The sequence below is a fragment of the Manis javanica genome, chromosome 6 (assembly GCF_040802235.1).
Source record: "Manis javanica isolate MJ-LG chromosome 6, MJ_LKY, whole genome shotgun sequence".
NCBI classification, from domain to species: Eukaryota; Metazoa; Chordata; class Mammalia; order Pholidota; family Manidae; genus Manis; species Manis javanica.
Window position 1 is genome coordinate 88,971,074 of NC_133161.1, and position 12,510 is coordinate 88,983,583.

Consider the following 12,510-nt stretch of genomic DNA (forward strand, 5'->3'; position numbering starts at 1 on the left):
TTATACCTTATATATATTTTAGAAATGTTTTTTAAATCTCAGCATTTAACAACAATAACATTTAAGCAGTTAAAAAATAGAAGTTAGAAAGTGGATCCAGAAGGTCAGGAGACTGTACCAAACCTGAAACAGGTGGTAGCTGAGGTGCTGTGGACATAAGGAACTGAATCTTCAGGGGATGGGTCTACCCTGCGAATTCTGTGCCTTGAGCATGTAGGAGAACTAGAAAAGACTTTATGGCCAGTGGTTGGGACCTGGAGCAGAGAAGGATAATGCTCTTTGTTTTCAAAGTCTAGAGAGGGTGTTCCAAGGAGGCAAGGAACTCATTCTCTGAAATGACTAAAAACTATGTACCCAAGTTTGCAACACAGCTTAGGTTTGTGAGAATGAGAGTACTTCAGGAGGTTGTAGGAGAGCACTTTGCTAACTTTTTAGCAGCAGAAACCTTTAAAGAAATCATATATAGAATCCCCACATGTGGAAGAGATAAAGAAAGCACAACACTGGGATTCACATAAAATGACAGGGTCCTATTATTGCAACTACTTTAGCTGTGCTTTTCTCACAGAGGCATGACTGGCAGCCTAGGTGATGCTAATGACAGAATTCACTGGAGGCTCAGGAGCCCTGGCAGAACTAAGCTGACAAGGCAGATGCATTACTCTGGGGCCTGTGGACCTGAGGGGCCCACTCAGACTCCCAGTTCCTGATGGGTTCCAGGGAGAATTTGAAAACTGATGTGGTCTGTTATTCTTCAGTGTGTTTCGATCTATTCTTTGGGGATTTGCTTTATGTTCCCTGATGGAGGTGTCAGTGTAGCACAAACAGCAAAGCCTGTTATGTGCCCTCCCTTCCCCCAAATCATGATCACCTAAATGCTTGATCCTTCAGGGTTGACCAAAGATGTCTGATCACTTAGGAAAGTGACTGGCTCAGCACAGCAGAAGCCAGACAATGGCAGGGAGACTAAAATTTATAGGGACCCCTGCAGCGGGGACAGTGGCTACAGGACCTGGAAAAGGAGGACCTGAGTCACAGCAAACCACAGGGGGCTGGTCATGGTGCCCTCTGATGGACAGGTTCAGGTCCAGCATGGCCTGGGGAAAGCAAAGTCAAAAATGTGAAGAACAAAGGTTCTTCATGGAGGGAGAGACGATTGTGTGTCAGTCCACTGGCAATAGTGATTTCTGCTCCAGACATTTGATATTCTTGAGAACTGCATTTACTTTTACAAGTTACCCAGTCCCTGAATAAATTGCACTGCTCTTTGAACTAGAACTTCAAATGACACTGAAATAGCAACAATCAAATTTGCTCTGCCCAGGAAATTAGGCTGAGAAAGCAAATTGGACCCTGCTGCTGTCTTCCCAAGCTGCTGATTATCTCTTCCAACAAGCCTGTGTGCGTTGTGTTTGTTTGCTCAGCACTCCCTCTCACAACATACCTCCAGCCCCTAGGCTCCGCTTCGCCTGGAAATCATGCTAAAGAGAAGGGTCCAGATGCCACCTAGTGGAGTCAGCTATTCTCTGTGGATGCCATCTCTTAAGACAATTTGAGCTTAATTAATCATCATCAACATCATCATCCTAACATTTCCTCTACTCTGTGTCCACCATCTCTTATTATTTCTAATCCTGTCAGTGGTTTAGGAGAGCTATTTGAGGTGGAAGGCTTTCACACAATGGTTCTCAACCAAGACTGTAGGTTAGAAGCTCCTGGGGTCCTGTAAAAGTACTGAGGCTTGGGCCCGATTCCAGGTCCATGAAACAATCTCTGGGGATGGGGCCTGAATAGTGGTAGTTTTACTGTTGTTATTTTCAACAGCTTTACTGAAGTATAGTTAACACTTAATGAACTGCATATATTTAAAGTGTACTCTTTGTAAGTTTTGTTGTATGTATACATCCATGAAATCAGTGTAATCAAGATAAGGAACATATCTGTCATCCCCCAAAGTTTCCCTGTGTTCCTTTCTGTATCCTTCCTCTCAGCCTGCCCCCTCCATCACCTGGCAACTATGGACCTGCTATCTGTAAATATAGATGAGTATACATTTTCTACAATTTTATGTAAATGGAACCATGCACTATGTAGCTTTCTTTGGATGGGGTTGCTGGTTTGGTGTACTTCACTCAACATAGTTTTTTCTTGAGACTCACGCCTGCTGTTGCTTGTATCAGTATCTCATTCCTTTCTATTGCTTAGATTCCATGGTACTGACATGTCACAATTTGTTTATCCATCCACCTGTTGATGGACACTGGGTTGTTTTCAGGGTGGAGTGCTTACTAATAAAGGAGCTACAAACATCCATACAGATCTTTGTGTGGATGTGTAATTTCATTTTTCTTGGTAAATACATAGGAGGAGGATGACTGGATCATACATTAGGAGTGTCTTCAACTTTTTAAGAAACTGCCAAACTGTTTGCTACAGTGGATGAACCATTTTACATTCCTGCATTGGTACAGTTATTAAAGGTTTCCCAGGTGATCTTAGAGGACAGCCAGGCCTGAGACCATGCATGAAGGCAGCTTGTGACACTCTGGGAGATGTTGATCAGGAGTCCTGAGAACCTAGGGTCTCCCAGATTGTGCCTGGTATGCTTGGCACGTCTCACTGGGATCTCCTGAGGAGCCCTTTAAAAATAGTGTCTGTACCACACAACTTCACTTATACATGGAATCCAAAAAACAAAACAATGAACAAACAAACAAAAGCCAGAAACAGACTCACAAATATGGAGAACGAACTGGTGGTTGCCAGAGGGGAGGAGGGTAGAGGGGCGGGCAAAACAGGTGAAGGGGAAGAAGAGGTACAAACTTCCAGTTGTAAAATAGATGAGTCACAATCAACTATAGTCCAATTAAAAATAAATAAAATAGATTAGTTGGGGGATGAACCATGCAGCATAGAGAATACAGTCAATAATACTGTAATAATTTTGTATGATAACAGATGTTTACTGTACTTGTGAACATTTTGTAATATATATAACTGTTGAATCACTGTTTTGTATGCCTGAAATTAATTTTATGTATCAACTGTACTTCATTAAAAAAATACATCATCTTTCCTTTCACCTCTGCAGAGAATTGGATGTAATTGCTCTGGGGGTGGGGATGTAGGGTGGGGGCTGTCTCAGGCATCACAATTTTTTAACAGTTTCCTGGATGGTTCTAGACCACAGTGGCTAGCCATTCCTGTTTGCCTAGGACTATAGGGGGATCCAGTGCTGGGAAACTTACAATCACAAATCTGGGGAGGTCTGAGGTCAACATTTGTCACTCTATTTGTGCACCACTAGCATGAAGAGCTCGGGCTTTGGTGTTGGGTAGACTAGTCAGTCTGCCTGTTGGCATGGAGTTGAAGCTCAGGGTTAGTGTGTGTTTGGGGGTAGAGAGCATGTATAAAAGGGCAAGTGGGGGTCATGAATGGCCAGAACAGACTGTGGGTTGATTTCCTTTCTCCATTTTCTGTTTCAACCAGGGACAAGTCAGAGATGCCTCAGGTAGTTTTGGCTGCAATTAAAAAGGAGGAAAAGAGACATCCAAAAGACAAGGAACAACAAATGCTGGTGAGGATGTGGAGAAAGGGGAACCCTCCTACATTGTTGGTGGGAATGTATTAGCTCAATTGTTGTGGAAAGCAATATGGAGGTTCCTCAAAAAACTAAAAATAGAAATACTATTTGACCCAGGAATTCCACTTCTAGGAATTTATCTGAAGAAAACAAGATCCTTGATTCAAGAAGGTATATGCACCCCTATGTTTATCGCAGCACTATTTACAATAGCCAAGATATGGAAGCAACCTAAGTGTCCATCAGTAGATGAATGGACACAGATGTGGTACATATACACAATGGAATATTATTCAGCCATAAAAAGAAAACAAATCCTACCATTTGCAACAACATGGATAGAGCTAGAGGGTATTATGCTCAGTGAAATAAGCCAGGTGGAAAAAGACATGTATCAAATGATTTCACTCATATGTGGAGTATAAGAACAAAGAAAAAAACTGAAGGAACAAAACAGCAGCAGACTCACAGACTCCAAGAAGAGACTAGCAGTTACCAAAGGGAAGGGGGTGGGGAGGGAGAGAGAAGCGGATTAAGGGGCATTATAATTAGCACATACAATATAGGTAGGTCACTGGGAAGAACAATATAGCAAGGAGAAGACAAGTACTGACTCTATAGCATCTTACTATGCTGATGGACAGTGATTGCAATGGGGTGTGCGTGGGATATGTGATAATACAGGTGAATGTTGAAACCACAATGTTGCTCATGTGAAACCTTCATAAGACTGTATATCAATGATGCCTTAATTAAAAAAAAGACTTTACAGATCAATCAATAAAAAGCATTAAGTATCAAAAAAAAGGAGGGACAGAAATATAAATCATAATTTGCTGAGCTGTTACAAAGGTGAGGCAGTGTACCATTGATAACTATGGGGTCTTTGGCAAAGCTCCTAAGTTCTCTGCCTCACTTTCCTCATGTATATAATGGGTATAATATATCTACCTCACAGGGGATGTCTTGAAGACTGAATGAGTTAACATATGTAAAACTTAAAAAAAATAAGGCTGGGCATGTACTAAGTGCTATATAAGTGTTCACTATTACCATCTTAACAGCCTTGTTAAAATGTGAAGAAGGGAAAAATCATGACTAAACACAGTCCCTATAACCTGTGTCCATAGGCTGTCCTACTTTGTTACATACTGAAGGTTTTTGGGGGGATAACATTTCAGATTTGGTGTTGCAATTTAAAAAAACTATAGGCTCTTGTTTCTGTGTGGCAATGTGGGAGGCACTTAAAGTTCTTCTGCGAATCATAAGGGAGACAAAAGTTTGGAGTATGATAATTTTATTTTCACCAAGATGTTTAATTGGTGAACTTCATTTTTAGTGTGAAAAAAACGAGTGCAGTCTGGTAGTGATGCTGTGTTAGTCTCTGTGTTAGGTAGGGCAAACCCAGGAGCCCGTTTTAGCTTTGCAGCTGTGATTTAACAGGTACACGGGGTTCTACGGAACTTGGCTCTCCAAAGTTACATCTCAGTCTTTCTGAACTGGTAACATTCAATTATCTGAGACAGTGAGCATATGCTCAGGAGCTGTGTCCAGCCTTTCCTCATTCCTCATCGACCTAAAAGAGTAAAAATGCTAAAAACACCTAGAAACACTAATTTAAATCCATTTTGAAAAACATGAAAAGGGTAGGAAATATGAAGGGAGTGGTTATAGTACAGAGGATGGCAGGGAAAGATTGGGGCAATGATCCAGTGCTATGGTACCCCCTTCACAGGGGTACCCCAATTACATCATTAAAATTTTTTTAAATTCTGAAATAATTTAAGACCCACAAGATGTTGCAAAATAATACAAAGTGCTCCTATGACTCCTTCCTTCGGCTCCTCCCAGTGATAATGTATGTAACCATATAACATCATCATTGTTGAATCAGGAAGTCAATACAAATTAGGGAGTATTGGGTATAATACTATTAATTCAGCTATAATCTCATTTGGATTTCACCAGTTTTTACATGAACTCTTTTTTTTTATCCTGTTGTGTTTCATTTTTGAGGCTCCCTCTGTATTTCAGAATGTCATATTATAAACTGAGCCTAAATTTAGCTCCCATCACACCAATAAGTTCTGTTTAAACAAATGAGGTCCACCAAATTGAAGCCCAGGACAAAATTTATGAACATTCTTTGAGCTTCTATATTATTTGCATGAAGGATGACCTCAGATGATCGCCTATTTGCACACTTTACACAGGGAATCAAGGACCCTTTCCCAAGAGGTCTCCGCACTTACTAGCTATATGATCTTGACAAATTACTTGACCTTTCTAAATTTAGGTTTTCTCATCTGCAAAATGGGGATCATAATCTCACCTAACTTGTAGAGTCATTGCAAGGATTAAATAAAAAAAGATGTGAGACACGGAATCAAATGTTACTAGTTTACTACCAGCACCCCCCCACCTCCAGGACCACCCCTACCACGACCATGGGTGTCTCTGTGTTTTCAGCCATGTTCGTGATGTCAGAGCAGTGCAGGTCTGACCTGGAGCCAGGAGTCTGCTCGGGTTGCAGGCCAAAAGTCTTTCCTCTCCTGGCAGCTGGCAGAATGCAGGGCCAGAGGGTATGGTCTTTCATGGCTAGGAGGTGGCCAGGTGGAATACCACCATCTTCCCTGGATGAAACTGAGGATACCTTTCCCAAAATAGTACTGCCCTGATCTCAGACTTCAGGTGCATCATGGGATTGGTGGGCCTTTGTGGGTTGTCTGGCAATCTAATCACCCTTGATATTATGTTTAAATGGAAGAATGTATTAGATTCCAAATGAAACATTTGGAGCACAGCCCACAGAGTGGAGACTGATTATACAAAAATGTAGATAATTTCTTGTGTATTATTTTTGAAACCAAGACATCCACTCTGCCCAAATGTCCTTTTTAAGCAGAAAAAAGTTTAAAAGAAAAATTTAAAGTGGTAAAAGTTGATTAGAATTGGTCATTTCCAAGGGATTGCAAGTTCTCTTTTTTGGTTTTACTAATGGATTAAATTATTTCATGTTGTTTATTGTGAATTAATACCTTGTTGCTGGTCATGAGCATGCCTGTTGCCCTGGCCAACAGCAGGGTGTATTCGAGCTGGCTGGCCCATGCTTACAAGGGTTGGCTGAGCACCTATCTTCCCCTCCATGCGTAGTGAAGTCATGGCAGTAGCTTGAACTCAGTTGGCCATGTCGGGTGTATTAACATTGCAGACATAAATCAGCACGTATGTTCCTGTCCCTGCCAAATCTGATGTTTGATATTTGCCAGCACGCCACTGCCCCTTCTTTTTTTAATTCAAGAAACATTTATTGTATGCTAACTGTATGCCTGCCTGTTTTAGGAACCATACACCAATGAACAAAGACAGCCCCTTGGAACTCTAAGATGATCCTTAAAGATCTGAAGTCCAAAGAAACATGAAATATACATGCTTTTGAATGAAAAAGCCCCAAATGTCAATGTAACCCATATGGCAATCCATACCATACTTTACCAGCACAAAATCTCCATTAGGAAAGTCCTCCTGGGAAGGAGAATTATTTTTTTTTTAAATTAAGGTATCATTGATACACAATCTTATGAAGGTTTCCCTTAAGCCATATTGTGGTTTCAACATTCACCCATATTATCAAGTCCCCCCCCCATTGCAATCACTGTCCATCAGTATAGTGAGATGCTAGAGAGTCTTGTCTTCAAAGGAGGATTACTTTTAAAGCCATCCAGGCATTCCTTTTTTTATTTTATTTTGTTATCATTAATGTACAATTACATGAGCAACATTATGGTTACTAGACTCCCCCCATTATCAAGTCCCCACCACATACCCCATTATAGTCACTGTCCATCAGTGTAGTAAGATGCTATAGAATCACTACTTGTCTTCTCTGTGTTATACCAGGCATTCCATTTTTAACCACCTGTAGGAAAGTGTATTCCTCAGCTATTCACTACAATCAGTTACATTTGATCACTTTCAATTTTCCTCTGGTCTTGTACCCAAAGCTTTTAAGCAGCCAACCCCAGAGCCAAACACTGTACTTTGGTAAACACAGATGTGAGATCACCTAATGGCTTCAATTTTTCATCATTATTTAGGCTTCCAGATGTTATACTTGCTAAGTTCTAAAAATATCAAAGCAACACCCACAAATTATAACAAGTTAAAATCCTCCAGTTAATGATGAAAAGAGACAATTTGTGCCTCATTCCACCAAAGGTAACTTTCTGTGCTGGGCCTGTATCCTTGAATCCTGAATCTCATGTCCCATTCAGTTTTTCCAGAAAATAACCTGCAGTTCCCTGTTGCAGGATGGGCAGAAGAGTAGCCACTTGGGCTGCTTGTGGGAGGGGAGGGCTCTCAGGGGTCCAACAACCTTATGTGAGACTTTCAAACACCCCTTCCCCATTTTCAGCCCATGACTGTACACCCCCCCCCAGTACTGCCTCTGGGGGATTTAGGGAGAAAATGGTCTTCTCATTAATATTCTCCTCAAACCACTCTGTAACTTTCTTTTTTCTGCTAAGAAAATTATCACTCCCAGTCTGCCATTTACCTTTTGTGTCTGTGTATAAACTTTTAAATTACAAAATTTGTTCATTTCACAGTGAAATGAACAAAGCTTAATTATACAACCTGATAAATATTTCACCAATGATTATGTTCACTTAACAATCTCCCAGGTCCAGATATAGAACACTTCCAGCACAAGAAACCTGTCTTGTGCCCCACAGGGTAACAGCTATTCTCTAGGTCTGTCTGTCTGTATTCATGGCTTTAATACCCCAAGGTTACTCAATGCCAATTCATTAATTAAAAGTGTTGAGGAATGCTGGGCTTAGCATGGACCTGGTGGGGGCATCCTCCAAGTGCTTGAAGGTGAGTGCCGGCCAGAAGCGCTCTCTCTGGTTGCTGTCCAGCCTGGGAAGGCCGTCCTCCGCCCATTGCTGTGCAGTTAGCCCCTATCAAAATGTTCTTGGTTCATCAAACTGCCCAGAACCAAAAGACCTGTAAAAATTCCAAAGAACAAAAACAGGCCTCTGATTCTTTCCAGCAGAAGCGCCCCAGAATCATGTTGTTCCTCCCATTCTCTTCATTTCTGTGGGGCTCTGCCTTTACCCTATCCCAATAATGTGTCAGAACTCTTACCCTCTCCCTGCCAGCCCCCAGCACCAAGTCTGGGTTGGTTGAGGACATGGGGGAGAGTGGAGTGGTAGGGAAGGAAAGGGTTAGGGATAAGACAGGAAATCAGATAGGGAAGTGAAGTGAGTGGAGAGAAAATGAAAATCTGAATACAGGCTGCACAAGCTCTTATTTTAATAGTGGCTTCCACAGTACTGGCTCATGTTACAGAAGAGGCAAGCATTTTTGTGATGATGTTTGCTTTGATTAAAAACTTACTGGAATATTTAAGGCAAAAGCAGAAGCCCAGAAAAGTTCTAAAATTCTTAAATTGAGAGAGCCTTTCCAATGTTAATGGCCTTAGATCAGATTTATGTTTTGAAATGTCACAATAAATGCAACATCTCCAAGCTGTTGGCAAGCTTCCCACAGTGATTCTGCAATGACTTAGACTTGTGTGGGACTGATTTGGTTTCTGAGAAATTCAGCTTTTTTGTGCCTTCCTTATTTACTTTTCTACTTAAATGGCTTATGAAGATGTAATGAATAGAAAATAAACTTTTTTTTTTGAGAGGGCATCTCTCATATTTATTGATCAAATGGTTGTTAACAACAATAAAATTCAGTATAGGGGGGTCAATGCTCAATGTACAATCATTAATCCATCTCAAGTCTAATTCTCGTCAGTCTCCAATCTTCTGAAGCATAATGAACAAGTTCTTACATGGTGAACGAATTCTTACATAGTGAATAAATTCTTACATGGTGGACAGTACAAGGGCATTCATCACAGAAACTTTCGGTTTTGATCACGCATTATGACCTATAAACAATCAGGTCAAATATGAATATTCGTTTGATTTTTGTACTTGATTTATATGTTGATCCCACATTTCTCCCTTTATTATTATTATTATTTTTAAGGAAATAAACTTTTTAAAATACATTCCTGGAAACTTTGCTCAGAAACATGATACATAAAGCCTGCTTCTCTGGAGTAATCCCAACCAGATCAGAAAGCAAGAAAGAATCCATTAAGCAAGTAGTTGCTGCCTTGCAGGAAAGATCAAAAAGGAGAAGAATGTTTAAGTATGGTGAACTGAATTTCAGAGACCTGAGTAAACCAACTAGGAGACAAACAGAATTTTAAAACACCTTTGTGGAAATATCCACAGTGGCTTAGAAGAAAAGTCTGTAGGTGGAGTTCATTTCTCTAGGAGGCAGTGAGGTGCAATAGAAAGCATGAGATTGAAAGGAGAGCAGGTGTGCCCATCAGCCAGCTCTGTGGACTTTATGCCTCATTTGACCCCCTGCCTCTTAGTTTCCTCATCTGGAGAAGAGGGTCTTGAAGACAGCTTCCGGTTTTTCTACTGATGCTCCAGGCCTATGACTGGTTTGGAAAACGCAGAATGTATAGGCTCCTTTCAAAATGGAGCTAAAAGCCGCCCAGGCCAGCGCAGTGAGGGCTGGCCAGTCACGGACAAAGCTCAGAACCAGTGGACTAATATCATCGTTGGTGCTGGAACCATCACACTGACCTTTTGTGACTGTGGATAATCCAGTTGTACAATCATTTATTTGCAACGTGCTTACTATGGGCCAAGCTTCAAATCTGCTTTTCCTGTGGTTTTCTCTTCTGCACAATAGTGAATATACTCACTTGGGCCTGAGGCAAAATGAGAAATTTGCCTTAGTTTGCCTGAGAGCTTGACTCCAAGTGGTCTATGTCTGCCCGTGTTGTGCTCAAACCGTGATTGTCTTCTCCATGTCAGTACCTTGCTTGCTTTGATCATGAATCTAAACGGTGCTCTCAACACTGTGTGGCAATCCAGTTTCATTAGTAATTTGATTCTTCCTCTACTCTTCTCAAACTTCTCCCAAGCTCTTGTTCAACTTGCCCTGTGGTCACTGGAAAAACAGAACCTTCAGTCAGGAATTTCCTCATCTTCCCAACAGGGAGTCTACAAACTGACTTCTTCATATCCCTGGAGGAAGTGTCCCTCTTCCTACTTTTAAGTTAGTTAAGCAAGGGGACCATTAGGTTAATGCAACTTTAATGTGCTGATGGTCTTTGTAAGCAAACTAAAACCTAAGCTGTAAATGCCTCAAGGTTATGAAATCACAAAGCTAAGGACCACCAATCACACACAGTCAATCAATAATTTCCTTACTTTGCTTCCACGTTTTCTCTATAAGTCTCTCCCCAAGCCCTGTCCTAACCACTTCTGGTTTGGCACTGCCTGATTCAAATCCATTTTTGCTCAAATAAACTCTTAAAAATTTTAAGATGCCTCAGTTTATCTTTTAACAATACAAAGGCCAATACCTCTATGTGTGTTAGAGTTCACCCCCTCTTGCCTTCTCAAGGATTTTCCTTCTTTGATCTCCCCTTTATCCTGCTTCTTCAACCTCCCTCTTGTCCCAGTCTCCAGCATAGGAATCACAATCACTCTCTTCTCCCTTGAAAAATAAAAGAAACAAAATGCAAATACTCTCTTATGTCTTCTAACCTTCTTGATATTTGTGCCTACACGACCGCATTTGCTTCAACTCATTTACAGCCTGGCCTCGGCTCCTGGTATTCCATCACACCTGCTTTGCTGAGGTCACTTTTGTGGGTGGAATAGTAATTTCCCAAAAGATATGTCCAAATCCTAATCCCTAGAACCTGTGAGTATGAATTTATCTGGAAAAAGAAGTTATTAAATTAAGAATCTTCAGAGGAAATCATCCCAGATTTAGGGTTGGGCCCTACATGCAATGACAGATTCCTTATCAGAGAAAGGCAGGCAGTGGGAGATTTGAGACACAGGAGGAACACAGGGGAGCAGACCATGTGAAGATGGAGGCAGAGATGGGAGTGAGGCATCCAGAAGCCAAGGCAGGCCAAGGACTGCTAGCAGTCACCAGAAACCTGAAGGGCAAGGAAGGGATCTCCTCTGGAGCCTTCCAAGGCAGTGCAGCCCTGATCGATTTTGCACTTCTGGTCCTGAGAACTCTGAGAGTAAATTTACAGGCCTACCTCATTTTACTGCACTGAGCTTTACTGGCCCTAGCAGATACTGTGTTTTCACAAAGTGAAGATTTATGGCAACCCTGTATTCAGCAAGTCTATTGGTGCCATTTTTCCAAAAGCATTTGTTCACTTCATGTCTGTGTTATATGCTAGTAATTTTGCAATTATTTCAAACTTTTTCATTATTATTATTATATTTGTTAACAGTGATTTGTCACCAGGAATCACAATTTGCTGAAAGCTCAGATAATGGTTAGCATTTTTTAGCAATAAAGTGTTTTTAATTATGGTATGTACATTGTGTTTTTAGACACAACCTTGTTGTTCACTTAATAGACCAGTGTAAACATAACTCTTATATGCACTGGGAAACCGAAAAATGCATATGAATTGCTTTATTATGCTATTTGCTTTATTGCAGTGGTCTGGAAAGGAGCCTGCAGTATCTCTGAAGTCTGCCTGTATTTCATTTGAAGCCGAGTTGTGGTGATCTGTTATGGCAGCCCTAGGACACTAGTAGTTACCGAGGATCTCCATGCTGCAAAGCCCCAGAGGAGACCATCTTATTTTCCATTTTGCAGTGATATTTGACTCAGTTGACCATTCCTTCCTTGAAACATCTTACAGTCCTGGCTTGCAGCAAACTACTTTTCGTTGGGTTCTCTCTGCCCTTTGTGAATGCTCAGAGTTCTTTGCTAGCTTTCTGCTTCTACCTAACCTCTAAGCATCTGCTCTTTTCCTCTACACACTCTCAAGTAATCACATCCATACCTGTGGCTCTAAATATCAT